This window comes from Ochotona curzoniae, unplaced genomic scaffold, assembly GCF_017591425.1.
Source record: "Ochotona curzoniae isolate NIBS_2020 unplaced genomic scaffold, NIBS_Ocur_1.0 scaffold_2453, whole genome shotgun sequence".
NCBI classification, from domain to species: domain Eukaryota; kingdom Metazoa; phylum Chordata; class Mammalia; order Lagomorpha; family Ochotonidae; genus Ochotona; species Ochotona curzoniae.
The window spans coordinates 15103230-15116316 of record NW_024467094.1 but is presented as its reverse complement, the minus strand read 5'-3'; the positions used below and the strand labels follow the sequence as shown (position 1 = coordinate 15116316).

The 13087-nt window shown below is 39.0% G+C and overlaps 1 protein-coding gene and 1 long non-coding RNA gene across 5 annotated transcripts in view; one reads left to right on the top strand and one right to left on the bottom strand.

Annotated features, from left to right (window-relative positions):
- The window catches only part of NF1 (neurofibromin 1), a 231966-nt gene that overhangs the window by 83595 nt on the left and 135284 nt on the right, over positions 1-13087 (bottom strand). The gene's annotated exons all lie outside the window — the stretch shown is intronic.
- Positions 9162-12313, top strand: LOC121170503. Its single transcript, XR_005885968.1, has 2 exons — positions 9162-9286; positions 10969-12313. It is a non-coding gene; the product is annotated as an uncharacterized LOC121170503 (long non-coding RNA).

The window sequence follows — 13087 nt, the reverse complement described above, 5'->3', positions numbered from 1 at the left end:
GTTATCTGAAGAAGCTTCCCCAATAATTTAAAAATGCATTATCTCTCTAAATGGGCAAGCCGCACCACTGCCTTGCAGAGACACAGTGCTTCACAGTCCTACTGACAGACTGCAAGCTCAATCTCTTCTACCACACACTTACATTTCGTTTTTTAAAATACAAAGGACCGAGTTCCACAGAAGCAAGGTTTCTTAGAGGCAACCTTCTTTCACTCTGGAGATGCCAAGAATTCCATGTTGTCTTACAGTCCCTCTTAGGGCAGGGCAACAGTACAGTGAAATTACGGCCCACAGCATCAGCAACAGCTGTGGATTATGTTGATACTACCTGACATGTCTGCAAAATGCAGAGGAAAATCCCAGCAAGTACACAAGCATACATATGTCCACTTTCCAGACTAAGGCCTTAAATATGCTCTCTAGCCTGATAGATAATACTTAATTAGATAATATTTCCTTCTAAGGAAATAGTATTACCATTATTAATGGAAGAAGATGAACTATTTGACAGTATGATTTGTACCACTATACTTCTGGACTCTGTAAGCATTTAAAATGCATTTGTTCTCAATGTTTATTTCACAAACTCACCAGATACAGAAATATATTTATGTATGTATATGCGCAGAGTCCCTGTTGATGGTTCAACTTAAGATTGTCAATCTTTATGATGGTACAAAAGTCTAACTGTACACCCATTCTGTTCCTCAATGTTCAATATACTAGCATGAGATTTTAACAATGTATTAAAAATGTTTTATTCTTATTAGATGACTTTATTTAATGTTAAGCTAATGTAAAGCTTTCTGATGACCTTTATGGTATGCTAGACTAAGCTAGGATGTTTAGTAGGCTGGGAATATAGGTAACTAATTTTGTAGGATATTGAGCATCTGTATATAGATATATGTGTATCTATATTTGTCTCATCCATCCACTAGCTTGATTAAAAAGGATGTGATAATATAGCCAACCACATAACTGAGAAATGTAATACAAACATGAGACCATTGTTCAAAAATTACTAAAATAGCAAGTAGTGCTGGACACTTAATCTAGCAGTTAAAAGTCAGGTTAAGATCTCATGTGGCCGTAACAGAGAACCGGGGTTTGATACCTGGATTAACCCTCTGACTGTAGTCTCTTACAAACGTGGATACTAGGAACTAGTAGTGATAGCTAAAATGACTGGTTTAATGTCACCCCTGTGGGAGTCTTGGATTAAATTCCTAGTATCTATCTGCCTTTAATCCAAGCTTTTATAGGAATTTGGGGAGTGAATCAGAGAGGGTGAGCATACACACACATGTACTTCCTCCAAATCAATTTTAAAAACCTGCAAGTAATTACATAGAAGTAGTAAAAGGTAATACTTGGGCAAATATAATGAAATGGCTACATTCATATATTGGTATAACTCTTTTGGACAGCAATTTGACAGTGAATTGAAACCTAAAAGATTTTAACCTTTAGTAAATTTTAGGTAAAGCACAGCATTCTAACTAAGAAAAACAGAAAAAATAGTCACATATTCACTCTTAGGAACCTAAGTTTTAACCAACTGACCACAGTATTATGTAGCCAATAAAAATATTTATGAAGAGTTTTCAAAGTCTGAAATGTAAACAATGAAAATTTTAGAAAGATAAGCAGGGGTGGGCATTTGCCTCAGTAATTGAGGCCTGCTTGGTATACCCACTTCTATCAGAGTTCCTGTGTTTGAGTCCTTGTTCCACCTCCGATTCAGCCTTACAGCTCTGGGAGGCAGCAGGTGACAGCCTACATACCTGCGAGTAAAACCCTGGTTGATAAGCCCAGAACGCACATTAGAGCGAGTGCTTAGGTTCAAACTGCTCTTCCACTTGCAATCCAGCTTGTTGCCAATTCACATTCCAGGAGACAAAAAGTGACAGTTCAAGTACCTGGGTCCTTGTCTCTCATGTTTTGGCCTAGATTAGTGCAGGCTGTTGTGGGCATCTGAGGAATAGTCTAGCAGATGAAAGATATGTTTCCAGTTCTGTCTTCCAAATAAAATGAAAATATAAGATGTTAAAAGTTTTAAAGAAAAAGGGGGCCCAATGTGGTAGCCTTGTGGCTAAAGTCCTCGCCTTGCACATGCGGCCAGGATCCCAGGTGGGCACCGATTTTAATTCTGCTGGTCCTGCTTCCCATCTAGCACCCTGCTTGTGGACTGGGAAAGCAGTCGAGGACGGCCCAAAGTCTTGAGACCCTGCACCCGCTTGGGAGACCCACAGGAGGATCCTGGCTCCTGACCTCAGACCAGCTCAGCTATGGCTGTCACAGCCACTTGGGGAGTGAACCAGCAGGTGGAGGATCTTTCTCTCTGTATATCTGACTTTCCAATAAAAATAAATGAATCTTAGAAAAAAATTAAAGGAAATAACTAAAAATTACAGCATATAAATATACATGCTACAGATCTATATATAAAAACAAAATAAAAAAATACCAAAAGGCTAAAACTGTACATCAAGATTATTTTATGATGTGTCTTGTCCTTAAAGAACATGACCTAATAAACTAATAAATAGAGGATCTGTCCAAAGTGATTCAGACTAAACTAGAAAACAAAGCAAATGAGAAGAAGCAAGGTGAATTGCAAGTAACAAGAGGTGATTGAAGGACCACAAGCAATCTTGATGGTGAAGGCTGGAGATGACCACAACCAGGATTCCTGAGAGCACACCCAACTGAATTTAGCTGAAGCAGTCCACTATGGATAGGGCTGTTCCCCCACAGCTCTCAGTGGAGAAATTCTTTTCTCTCATTTTTAAAAGCCAAATTCTTGGGCCCGGTGCGATAGTGTAGAGGTTAAGATCCTCGCCTTACACATGCCGGGATCCCATATGGGTGCTGGTTCTGATCCTGGCGGCCTTCCTTCCCATCCTGCTCCCTGTTTGTGACCTGGGAAAGCAGTGGAAGATGGCCCAAAGTCTTGGGACTCTGCACCCACATGGGAGACCCGGAAGAGCTCCTGGCTTTGGATTGGCTTAGCTCCAGCCGTGGCAGTCACCTGGGGAGTGAACCATCAGATGGAAGATCTTCCTCTCTGTCTCTCCTCCTCTCTGTATATCTACCTTTCCAATGAAAAAAAAATAAATCTTTTTAAAAATGACAAATTCTTTAATGATTTGGCCTACCTCCATATGGCTTACTGTATGTACTGAACATTGCTTCCCTTTGCAATCTCACCCTGAAGTTTTGAGCTCCCCCACATTGTGTGGTTCAAGCACAACTCCTTTTTCTCCATTTGGTGCACTCTGGCCAGCAGGCTTTCAGCAATGCTACAAGTCTTCTTTTCCCATCTTTTCCTTCTTGCCTCTCCCCTATCTAGTCCTCACATGCCCAATGCATTCTTTAGATTTCAGCTTATATATCACTTCCTCCTAGAAGTTTTCCTTCTGATCATCTTTATTAGAACTTACAACTAAAAGAACGAATACATAGATATCAAAGATGTGACCACTAGCTACCCTAACAACGACCACAACTTAAGCAGAGCAAGTCAAGCCTGGAAGTTTCCTCCCAGAGTCAAGTTTCTTCCACATACATCAAGATCTTAAGGAGAGATGAAACAGAGTTAAGAGAGGGAGATCTGGTAAGCTACCACTTGTCATATAAGATGCTAGCTCTGAGAAGGTTAATTCTAATATCTGAGAGCAATTCACTATAATAAATAGTTCAGGGATACTCAGGCAAAAATAAGTATAAACAAACATCACCTTCAAGTGCTAACAATGTGTTAAACAGACTAGTTTGTTTCACACTTTGAAAGCTGTGGTTTTGAGTGAGGTCTTCAGAAGCTCAATTTTGAAGAACTGCCATTTAGGTTCAACAGTTCCAAGTGAGATAAGCATAGTTATAAACCAAACAGACGTAAGTCCAATACAGCTGTTTGTCCTGGCCTGAAAACCCTTGTTTGAGATTCTGAATTTGTATGTTATTGACAAGATCAAAACACAAAAATCAAATGCACATACATGTTGAAACAACACAACTTTGCATGTTTGTCTTCTCAACATAATTCTAACTGTATTTAAAGCACACTGTAGTTTAATAAAGAATGGCATTTTGCCATCCACAGTCTGTGCTATAACCTTGGACAAATGAGCACATGGCCACTGATAAAAGGTACGGTGAAGAACATGCATTCCATGGAGTGAATTAAACCAGGTACAGGAAAGCACTCTGCAGGTGTCACACAAAACACTGTAATGATCACACTATTCCTTGTATTCTTGGCTAAGTAATAACATTAGAAGTGAGAATAACTGAATCCACACGATACATAATTCTCCAAGTATGTACCCTCTTCAACTATGCTTCAAATAACTGATTTGTGGTACACACTGTTTGTTATTTACTTAATCCATGAGATAAAGTGATTTAGCAGCAAAAAATCAGTTACCTGCACATTTCACATGGATACTACAAGACCAAGGATTAATAAATCTGATGAAATGCCAGGAGATGCAGTTTGTTCTTTTGTATTATTTTGTTGCCTAGAGTCACTATTTAAACACATTGAACATTTCTGGAAGGCTGAAGGAGTCTAAATGCTTTTATAATGCTTGCCTCAATGGAAAATAAATTAAAATTTAATGACTTTTCATTGAGACAGAAAAAAATTCAAAACATCAGTAAAGGAAAATGAGGCCACCATTTAACCACAGTAACCACTGGGAATGCCCACAATTGCTAAGCAAAGCTTTAGCATTCACCATACACCTAGAAGGGGTGATGGTGACGAGGTAAAGGCCTACAGCCCACTGAGCAGCTCTATTGCTTAACATCAGACATGTAACTACATTTCCTCACACTATGACAAATGATCAAAGCCGGTAAATAGCTGTTTATACAACTCAATCTAGGAGCCAGCACAATGGCTCAACAGGCTTAGCCTCTGCCTTGCTATATCAGCATCCCCATGTGGATGCCAGTTTAAGTCCCAGAACCTCCACTTCCCATCTGGCTCCCTACTTATGGCCCGGGAAAGCAGTGGAGAATGATTCAGATTCTTGGCAATTTGGGAGACCTGGAAGAAGCTCCTGGCCGTGCATTGGTTCAGCTAAACCTAACTGTGGCCATTTAGGAATTAAATCAGTGGATGTAAGATTTTTCTCTCCGTATCTTCTTGTAAATCTGTCTAATAAAAAATAAATCTTTTGAAAACATCTCCATCTACTTGTAGGGTCTAATATGTCCCTGTGGTGGTTTTTCTTTTTTTGGTAGAAATTACATAAAATTTCTCTTGTGTTAACAAGCAAACTTTATTATATATGCTTCTTGCTCTGACTCCAAATTCTACAAAAAAAAAAAAAAAGCTGCAGGTCATTGGATATGAACTTAGATATACACTGTTTAAGTCTTTTAGATCTGTATTAAGATTAATCAAAGGATCAAAGAGTCACTTGAAACTAGTAAAACATCTGCAAATAGAAACTGTCCGTTGCCACGAATTGGTTTTAACTGCAAGCACACAAAATGCCCCCAAATTTCTATATATTTCTGTAAAGTAATGTTATTTTATTTCAACAAGACAGCTAAACCTAAAAGCAGCTTTAGGCTCTCTCCTTTTAAAATATCACCAACATTTTTAATTTATACAAGAAATACCTCATTCTAATAAAACACAATGTTACTAAATATATTTGTTCTAATATATTAAGCAATTTGAAGTATGAAGGTTTTCCTACTACATATTAAAAAATCATCTCCCTAAGACGCTGTGCACAAAGGCAGCACAGCTTGAAATAAGTGCATCACCTCCAAGGAAGACTCTTCTGAGGAACAAGACTTGCAGGTGGTCTTTCTCTCTGTCCCTTTTTGACACTCTGCCTTATAAATAAATAAATCTAATAAAAGGGGTAGACCTGGCACGGTAGCCTAGTGTCTTAAGTTCTCACCTCACATGTGCTGGGATCCCATACGGGTACCAGTTCATATCCCAACTGCTCCATTACCATCCAGCTCCCTGCTTGTGACCTGGGAGGGCAGTTGAGGACGGCCCAAAGCCTTGGGACTCTGTACCCACATGGGAGACCAGGAAGAAGCTCCTGGCTCCTGGCTTTGGATTGGCTTAGCTCTAGCCATTTCAGCTACGTGGGGAGTGAACCAGCAGATAGAAGATCTTCCTGTCTCTCCTTCTCTCTGTAAATCTGACTTTCCAATAAATAAATAAATAAATCTTTAAAAAAGTTTTTCTTACATTTATTATCTGCTCCTCTCCCCAACCTAGATAATTTTTGAAGCTAAGGTGTTTGCAATAGGAGGAGAAAGCATAATCAACATGATTTAATGATTCATCAAGTACATGTGGTTAGAGCAGGTTAACGTGAAGACTGTTGCTAAGGCCCCTTTTACAACTTAAGAGAAGTGGGACAGTATACAAGAGAAGGAAACAGAAAGGAGAGCATCTTTTAAAAATTCAGTAACTTTTCATGGATTATGAAAAACTGACAAGCCAAAATTACATAATAACAGACTTGTTATACTATGTTAATAGGAAGATAAATTTGCTTAAAGACTGACATTTGTCTGGGGGAGGCAGGTTTTAGGGGGGGGGTGAATTCCAGTGCCTATAAAACTGTGTCACATAATGCAATGTAATCAATTTAAAAAAAAAAAAAGGACTGACATTTGTCCTGAGAACATGAATCCCTGTTGGGGCAGACGTTTAGCTAAGACATTAGATGCTCTTGGGGCATGCTGGAGTGCCTGGCTAAATAACCAGCTCTAGTTCTGGTCCGCAGCTTCCCTCCAGGGTACATCCCGAGAAACAGCAGCAACGGCTCAAGTTGCTGGGATCCCTAACCACGCTCCTGGCAGCCTGGAATTGACTTTTTGGCTCCTGGCTTCAGCTGGATCTAGCTCTGTTGTCGGATTTCAGGGAAATAATCAGTAGAAAGAATCTCTCTGATCTCAAATAACAAAGAAATTATTTTTGATAAAGAATATGTAATTTTTTGCAAACAAGGAGAAATGTGTTTTTTTCCTACATTATCTTTGTAAATTGAAGAGGCTGTTATTTTACCATAGAAGAGAACTGTGCTTATATACAGTTCCAAAAGACACTCATAATTAAGTCTAAAATTTACCATAGCCTAAGGTCCGGTGCAACAGCCTGGTGGCTAAATCCTCACCTTGTACACCTGGGATCCCATAGGGCACCGGTTCATATCCCAACTGCTCCATTCCCATTCAGCTCCCTGCTTGTGGCCTGGGAAAGCAATAGAGGAAGTCCCAAAATTTTGGGACCTGCATGGGAGACCAGGAAGAAGTTCCTGGCTCCTGGCTTTGGATCAGCTCAGCTCCAGCTGTTGCGGCCACTTGGGAAGAGGACCAGCAGATGGAAGAACTTTATCTCTGTCTCTTGCTCTCTGCAGATCTGACTTTCCAATAAAAATAATTAAATCTTTTTTAAAAATGACAATATCCCCAGAACCTAGGGAATGATACCATAAAACAAAATAAAATATGTTTTAAAAAAAATTGCTGCAATACTAGCCCCACATAATACTGTTTTAAAGTTATCTTGAGGGGGCTGGCGCTGTGGCTGAATGGACTGATCCTTTACCTGCTACCACTAGCATCCCATGCAGGCATGGGCTCATGTCTTGGCTGCTCTACTTCCAGTCCAGGACTATGCTTGTGGCCTGGGAGAACACGGGAGGACAGCCTGGGTCCTTGAGGCCCTGATCCGGTGTGGGAGACCCAAATAGGCTCCTGGCTTCAAATTGACTCAGCTCTGCTGTTGCAGCCATTTAAATCTGTCTTTCAAATAAAAAAAGCCTTAAGTTACCAAAAAAAAAAAAAAAAAAAAAAAGACAATAGCCTACCTTATCACAAAGTTGTATACTGTCTCAGAAAGTTTCCCCATTTTTTTAAAAAGATTTATTTTATTTTTATTGGAAAGGCGGATATACAGAGAGGAGAGACAGAGAGGAAGATCTTCCGTCTGATGATTCACTCTCCAAGTACAATGGCCGATGCATCGACATATTTACACAAGTCAGTATGTCAGGGCACAGAGCAGGTTTGAGAACAGAGTGGATATGGAAAGGCACAGGCAAGATATTCAAAACATAATTAAGTTAGTAAGCACAGACTAACTACTGCCACAACCCCAAACTCAAAGGTCAGGAGTAGTAAAAAGGGTACATTACTAATAGTTTGCAAAAGGCTAAAATAATACTATTATTACTATTAACCCCCAGAGAATCTACAGAATGAACAAGTAAAGAGGACAGGACCAAATTCCTGTGCATTATTTTAGTACTTGGTTTACAATATTTACTCCGTTGCCAAGAAGCTTTTCTTTTTGTTTGTTTACTTCTTAGACCTGACCACGCTAATTTCCAGTTACTGAGGTTATTATATACACCAAGTAAATCAGATTTAGCCTTCATGGATTCCATTAAATCAGGAAGAAAAAACTTCATAACAAGTACAACAAGCCAGGAACATGTACTGACTTGCACTTTCACCAATTATGTAGCAATTTCCTTGTATGTCAACACCATTGTTTACAATCCTGTAATTTTTAAAGGGTGACAACCCATGTGATGAAAACTGTAGCACAATGTAACCCAACTTCCCTGTATGTAACAGAAGAAAGGACTAAAACAAAATTCCTTTAAGTAAACAATTTTCTTCAAGGTAGGTTACATACACATATTCAACTGTAAACTCAGTATGAAAACACCGCTTTCAAATGCAACCTTTTTAGTAAATTTCCTATTAATAAAGGTTACCTTCTTTTCTAAAAGGTTCATTACGTACTTTACAAACGTCACACTCCTAAATTACTTTTATAACCTCAGGATAACAATGGCTACTAACAACCTTATATACAACTTTGCTCTAAGTAGGAAAAATAAGTAACAATATCTTCAACATGCCTACTTATTTTAAATCAAAACCAAAAGATCATATTAATCTTGTTGGAATCGACCTAGTGAAAAAATTCACCAATATATAGAAAAGAGGGGGAAAAAAGTGTTAATTACTAGATTCTGTAAATAAACAGGCAGATTTTACAAAGTCAATTTGAATTCATTCATCTCTGCTGAAGTCTGTGTTTACATCAGTTGTTTGGGAAACACTCCGTTGGATAATTGCAAAGAGCAAATGGTAAGGCAAGTTCAGAACATGTGACATTTTCACTAACCATGTTTAAATAGCACGTAGTGAGAAAGAAATCAGAAACCTCACAGGACACTGGAGAAGGTCTGGATTCTTACTCTTCAATACAGAAAATTAAAAGGTAACATTAATTTGAAATTTTCCCAATTATATATTAAAGTAAAACAAAGCTTTCAGCATACATTGTATTTCTAATATTAAAGTTTAAGGTTTTTTTAAAAGATTTATTTTATTTTTATTGGAAAGTCAGATTATACAGAGAGGAGAAGAGACAGAGAGGAAGATCTTCTGTCCAATCATTCACTCCCCAAGTGAGTGCAACAGCCAGTGCTATGCCAATCTGAAGCCAGGAGCCACGAACCTCTTCCAGGTCTCCCACATGGGTGCAGGGTCCCAAGGTTTTGGGCTGTCCTCAACTGCCTTCCCTGGCCACAAGCAGGGAGCTGGATGGGAAGTGGAGCTGCTGGGATATGAACCAGTGCCCATATGGCATCAGAACGTGTGCAAGGCAAGGACTTTAGCCACTAGGCCATGCCGCCGGGCCCTAAAGTTTAAGTTTAAAGCTTAAAAAAAAAAATGGCTAGCTAACCAGGTCCTGCATGAGTTACCCGCATTGTCTCAAATGTGACAAGCCATTCAATTTGAGAACAGGATGATAGGAAATGAGCTTTATTTAAAAAAATTTGGTGATGTATATAGTTTGCTTTTGATTCATATCTACTAAAGAATACAGGACTTAGATTTGCATTCCAATGTTGGCCATTTTTAAGATATGTAGTCTCAGGCAAGTTATAACTCAAGTTTAGTCTGTAAAATAAAGGGGCTGGTTTTGATCAATCATAAATTTCCTTTTGTCTTCCAATGAACTTCTCCAAGATCTATCTTTTTTGTGTTTTTTAAAAGATTTTTATCTTATTTGAAAGGCAAAGAAGAAGAGATACAGAGAAATACAGGAACTTCCATTAGCTCCTTCAAACACCAACGCCCTCCCTCTACCTCACCCCAAAGGGCTGCAATGGTCAGGATTAGACCAGGTCTCTTACATGGTTGCAAAGACCCAAGTACCTGGGCCATCTTCTGCTGCTTTCTCAGGTACACTGGCAGCAGCAGATCAGAAGCGGAGCAGTCAGGACTCCAAACAGCACCCATATGGCCAATGTGGGATTTTGGCATCTGAGGCAGAGATTTAACCTGAGAGGTCATGATGCTGGCCCTTCGAACTAGCTTTTCGTAAAGCTGAAGGGGAGAAGGGGAGAGGGTAGGAATGAAGGAAATCTCATCACAGCAATGAGGAAATCCTTCCACTTAATCACTTTTAGTTGCTGAAGTAAATGTTGTAAAGCAATATCCTAATTTGTGATCTGACCTTAAACTTTTACATCACTGGAACAAAGGTCATTAAGGAATTTAAAAAATAATATGCCAGTATTTATTTCAGGGCTTGCTGTTCTCCCCTTGAAAACTACCTCTTTTCTGCTCCACCCTGCCCTATCGTAAGCTCAAACCTTTGTCTTTTTGTATTTTGTGTAGGGATTTACTTTTTTCTTTTTAAAGCAACATTAAATGAAACTCCTTTTTAGTCTTCAGATTGTTTAAATCTCAAGTTGGCAGCCCTACATAGAAAATAGGTATGTCCATAAAGATTAAGAACAGAAAAAAGTAAGCTTTTTATTTACTCACTAACAAACAATGTAAAAGCATATTTGTATAATGTTAATGTACTAAGAAAATAGAATCAAGAATATAAGCTTGTTTGTTCAAGATCCAAGTGTTAGGCTGCTTACTAATTATTTTGAAACACAGGAAGATGATGTTCAAGCTATCACTGATCGGCCTGCTCTTCATGTTGATGGACAATTCTTCAAGAATATTAGCTAATTCTCCAGGATCTCAGATCGTATCTTCTGCGACATCTCAGACAGGCCTCAGCAGCAAAGCAAGCCTGAGTACCAAGGCCAGTCTAACTACTGAGGTGACCCACAGTCTCACAACGATCCAGAGGCCCAGTGAACCAACCCAGAGTCCCAGCAAATCGAGCCAGGGGCCCAAGATGTCAACCAACAAGCCCAGTGAACCAGACCAGGAATCAGTAGAGACCTCAACGATAACCACGGTTACTACAGCTAGGGGAAATGGCAGCGTACTCAACCCAATGGACAATATTCATTTTCTTCTCTATGTAATACTTGTGCTGTTTTTTGTGCATTAAGGTTGAAGTGAACATGAATTGCCTATATGCTTTTCTCAATTCTTTATTACAGGATGAACACAAGCATATCAGAAAAGTAAAATTTATTTCAACTTACTCTTAAAGAAATTACCATTATCCTAGCTTGCTCTGGTTAACTGCATATTTTAGTCAAAAGTGTAAAATAAACATAATTTCCTTCCTTATAATAAAAGCCTGTATTTCATATTAAATGATTAAACAAGTAAATACTAAACATCTGTATTTTATTAATTGTTTAAAGGCAGAGTTACACAGAGAGAAGAACAGACAGAGAGATGGAGAGACAGATCTTCCATTCAATGGTTTGCTCCCCAAATGTCCTCAGCAGCCTCAAGGTAGAAGCCTGGATGGGTGGCAAGGGTCCAAGGACCTAGGCCTCCTCTGCTGTTTTCCCAGGTGCATCAACAGAGAGCTAGATCAGAAGTAGAGCAGTCCAGACAGAAATCAGGGCTCCTATGGGTACCCCAGATGGAAGCTTAACCCATAATACTACAACATCAGCTCCCAACATTTACATTTTAAATGTTTGCAGAACTAAATAAACTCAGAAACTTAAAGTTGTAAGAGAAGAAATAATGTAGACAGCATTTAACAGAAGTATGACTGAGAGACGTGAGCATGTGTGTGTAAGGCAGAGAATGACAGAGTTGTGACATAAAGGTAGGCAGGGAGGGAGATGACGGATGAGGAACTGTGCGAGAGAAGCAGTTTTTGTGTTTCTTACTTAAATAAACAAAACTACGCTAATCTGTTAAAATACAGTGCCCTATAAAACATCAATCTATACTTCCATGTCTATTAATGTGTAACAGTAATTTATCATTCTAGTAAAAAAAAAAAAGGATGCCAATTCTGCTAACCTCTGTGATGTATGATACTGCTGTTCCAATAAAAATATAAATCTTACTTCGAGAAAAACCTTGTTTCAAAAGATCATTTGCAACTTGTGATGCCTAAAAACTCTATCTTAAAAAATTCTATTTCCTAAATGTTGGACATATTTTCATGTTGGTCTATAAAGGTTGATCCAATCCAAATTTTAGTATCTAACAGTAACAGTAATAATAAGCATGTTATTATAGTGCAGTTTTCAAGATCTTCAGATTTCAAATCCAACTCTGATTCTTAACAGTTAGGTTACAATAGATTAAACACTCAACACGTTCAGCTGAGTAGGGTATCTGCTAAGTATGTAGTTAAGGTTCTGAACAAGATGGTTTTTAAGTTTACTTTCATGTCAATGAAAGGCAGATACATATACATACATGCAAATAGATTTTTAAAAGAAAGGAAAAGAAAGAGTGGGGTGATGGAGAGAGACAGAGAGAGATCTGCTATTTGCCGGTTTACTTCCCAAATACCCAGAACAGTTAGGATTGAGCCAGGGCAAAACCAGGGAGCAGGCTTCCACCCAGGTCACTCACATAAGTGGCTTGGGCCCAAGTATTTGAATCATCAACTGTCTTCCTCCAGGATACAGCAGCAGAGACAGGGAAGGAGAGATGGAGAGAGAGGCCTTCCATCTACTCACTGATTTCCTAACCGGCTACAAGGACTGAAGCTACATCAGTGTGAAGTCAGAGTCTGTAGCCTTATCCTGGTTTCTGGCATAGGTGAAAAGGCCCAAGGACTTGGGTCATGCTTGCACAGGCACATTAGCAGGGTGCTGGATCAGAAGTGAAGCAGGGCCCA